Source organism: Eptatretus burgeri, chromosome 2 (assembly GCF_056783735.1).
Source record: "Eptatretus burgeri isolate ZD-2024b chromosome 2, Ebu_testis_v1, whole genome shotgun sequence".
NCBI classification, from domain to species: domain Eukaryota; kingdom Metazoa; phylum Chordata; class Myxini; order Myxiniformes; family Myxinidae; genus Eptatretus; species Eptatretus burgeri.
In genome coordinates this window covers 11,754,965-11,758,964 of record NC_140962.1, presented here as the reverse complement: position 1 = coordinate 11,758,964, position 4,000 = coordinate 11,754,965, and positions in this window count along the sequence as shown.

Here is a 4,000-nt window from a genome sequence, read left to right as displayed (position 1 = left end):
CAGACAGATAGATAGACAGAGAGACAGACAGACAGACTAACGCACGTAACCAACCAATATTCTTTTAAAATCTTCGATTTTCGCAAGTAACAAATGGAGTGAAAACTGAGTATGACCTTTCGGCGCGCATCATCACAGAAGGCCAGGTACCTGTGAACCTTCAACACAGCACGTTTCGTATACGAGGTACAAATTGATGGAAGATTTGTCCATATTACACTCTGGAAGCTCTTCCTGGGTCTGTCCAATTTATTAACATTCTTTTTTTTTTTTTTTTTTTTTTTTTGTATACCTTGGTCGAGGCTCGTATGAGAGCTAACACACAACTCACAGCAAGGAGGCATGAGACAAGAGGGGCGGGAGTGGAAGGGACAAAACATTGGGGAACAGAGACAGGTGAACTGTTGAAGGGAGAGGGATGGGGATGGGACGGGGAACATGGCGAGGGGAAGATGGACATTAAAGGGACTTTCAGGAAGGAAAGCAGGAGAATTGAAGGAAGTGGGCTTGGGTGGATTATCGGGGGTAGAAAAGATCGAGGATTTGGATGGGGGAAGATAAGAGGTGGTGGTGAACAGCTGTTTTGAAAGCCTGGAGGGAAGAATGGGAAAGAATAGAGTGAGGAAGTTTATTCCAAAGGCGGGAAAAAAGAGGAATGAAAGAGTGAAGATGAGCAGTGATTCGTGATTTTGGTAGTTTTACCAGAAGGGGGTTGTTGGCGGACCTTGAGCGCCCTGTGGAAATGTGGTTGGGACAAATCACAGAGAGAGCAGGGGGGGCAAGGCTGGAGAGGAGTCGGTAGAAGACAGAAAGACCACCGACCAACCTGCGGTGATTGAGTGAGAGGCCCAAAGACTCAGCTTCATTGCGGGAGATGCCAATGATCTTAAAAGCCCTGGTTTCGACAGCGTGAAGTCGAGAAAGGTGGGAGGCAGGAGCACCAGCCCAGAGGGGAGAGCAGTACTCCATCAGTACTTTTTTGACAGATTACCAAATTACATATCAAATTGAAAGTAGGAATACTTTGAATCAAGGATTGATAGAAAGGAACCAAAAAGCTGTTATCAACAGGAAACTTTCAATTCAACAGCCGAGTAAATCTTTGTTTTGCTTTACCGGCCAACACTTGCGAATTCGTCCTCCATTTCAAATCGTTATCAATCACTGTGATCACTGTATTAAGCCTGGCGTTGGCTTAGCGGTTAGGGTGGCTGGCTTTGGGATCCTAGGGTCCTGAGTCTGAGCCCTATTATATTTTCTGCTGAATTAACACCAGGTGGGGTTCACTCAGCCTGTCATCCTTCTGAGGTTGGCGAAATGAGCAACAGTGTTCTGGTAATAGGGGCACTGCATCAGCGGCATATCTGGGTCCCCAACCAATGATGTAACCAGCAGCCACAAAGGCTGCACACGAGTGTGTGTGTGTGTGTGTGTGTGTGTGCGTGCGTGCGTGCGTGCGTGCGTGCGTGCGTGCGTGCGTGCGTGCGTGCGTGCGTGCGTGCGTGCGTCACTGTATTGGCAAGTGGCAAAAGTGTAGGAGACTGTTCACCGCTCACTGTGTCCTGTGGCAAGTGGGAGCAGGGTAGAGCCTGTGGGCAGTGGAGCAGTAAAGTCCAAAGAGGCCAGTATGGAGCCTGTAGAGGCCATGCTAAAGCCTCAAGGGTCAACTATAAAGTCCATCGAGGGTGCAGTCGAGCCAATGGGGATGTTAGCACCATACACCATGGGGTGCAGCATAGTGGAACATGCCACAGGGGTGCAGTGTGGCAAGAGACTATGGTGGGTGTAACGGCAGGACCCACTGGGTGTGTAGAGAGTTTGGCCCCATCATAGAGCTACAGTAGAGCTGGCTTAAGAGAAGGAGATGAGTCTGTGCTTCAGAGCCGGAGAGGCCGATTGGGTGGTGTGCCTGCAGGCCTAGAGGAACAATTGGATGACCTTGTGGAGAAGTACTAGCAGGTGGTCTCTGCCAGATACGTGGTTGCACACACAAATGGTACAGAGAACACTAGCCATGTGATGGGTTACTGGGTAGAGGCTACTCCCAGTGAGGTGTCTGTATGCGAGTACCCATGCCAGTTGTGTGAGTGCACCAATAATCTTGTGGACACTGCGTTTCAGGCTGAGCAGCAGGAAGGAGGAGAAATGCTGAATGTTTACCCAGAATGCAAACAGACGGGTTAGAGTATAGGCTGGGTAGAAACCCACAGCAATGGAGGTTGCTTTCCCGGCCTCAGCTCCGAGAGCTGAGAGGAAACTGTGGTGGCCAAGTCTGGCACCTGTGGCCAGTGCCGGCCGTACATCAAATGACACCCTAGGCAAGGGGCATCTTCAGTGCCCCCTCTCCATTTGTTCAACTTTTGTGAATATGTTATGAGGGGATACCGAATGCAGGCAGTGGGCAAGGGGGTAGCGGAGGCAGGCATTGGTGAGGCAGTAGCTAGGACCGACAGTCGTGGAGGAAGGAGTAGCAAGGGCAGGCAGTGGTGAGGAGGTAAGCAATGGAAGGCAATGGTGAGCAGGTCGAGAGGACAGGCAGTGGTGAGGAGGTAGCAATGGAAGGCAATGGTGAGCGGGTCGAGAGGACAGGCGGTGGTGAGGAGGTAGCAATGGAAGGCAATGGTGAGCGGGTCGAGAGGACAGGCGGTGGTGAGGGTGCAGCAAAAGATCGGTCGGAATGAGGCCAGAGAGACGATTTTTGTTGGCGATGAAACTATTAAATATGTATATTCATCATTCTGCAGTAAGGGTCGGAGCTCAAGAGTTGTGTGCAGTTTCAAAGAAGCAGGAGTTAGGGATATTGAAGGAAGGTTGGTCGATGACATTTTAACACACTTGCCCATGGCCAATGAACTTCTGTCCCATTAACTTGTGCCCCATTGGTGGTTGAATGGGGCACCATCCTCCAACCAACTTGTGCCCCATCCTCCAACAACTTATTCGTTGCTGTGAAATTTGAAAAAGAAAATGTTCACCCCGAGAGCCAATTTTATTGCTTTATTGCATTTCGAAATTCTTGTTAGAAATAAGTAAGTGCCGAGGGATGGGTGGGTCCAGCAGGAAAGGGATGGGTATAGGGATGGGTGAGTTAAGCAGGTACGTAACTACATTCACTACACTTTGAATGTTTTGGGTATTGGAATAGCACAGAATTGTTGTCGTGAAAGTCATTTTCATTCTGTCCCAGCTCAGCTGCGGTTGAGACTCAAAAATGACTTGGGGGAATTAATATAGGTTTAATTATTCAATCGTTGTTTCTTAATGAGTGTTCGCATAAGTGATTATAAACCCCAATTAGTATTGGCCATAATTGTATGTCTAGTAGATTCCCTGCCACCCTTATCCTCATGTCTGTCTCTTTTTCTATCTCCAATCCATGTGTATCCTAAATCACCCCATTGTCCTTTCATCACACCTCAACATGGAAGACACACATGTGCTATGTTAAGCCTCGAACACGGGTTTTACAAACATGGCATAACTGAGTGTATCACCTTGGATTCGGCAACGCATGTGTGAGACCTCTGCAGGAGAGGGACAGAGGGCTGCCTATATAAGACAGGACAAAGCACGTCATGCACGCACATAGCTGGGACGCTCAGTGTGACAGAACTTTCACATCCACGATGCTCAGCCACACAGAACTCACACAGCAGGGATGCTCAGCCACACAAATAACTCTCACCTCGGGACTCTCAGAGAGCGGACGCACATCCAGCGACTCACATCCCAGAGCAGCCAGACATCAGTCACTCAGCCAGAGATTGAGCCACAAAGCCAAGACTCCCCTCTCCCCCAGAGAAGGACTGCATGGCCAGCCGTGCAGCAATGGACAGCCAAAGATGAGACTAGCCCAGAAGAGGGGTGTCACACCCAGCCTGTGTCGACTAGCCTTTTCATGTCACACCCCTCGGCACTCGAGGAAAGGCCACACACACCACACCAACGCACATTGTCATTATTGTGTTTGTCTTGTGTTCCCGAATGAATCTGCCTGGGT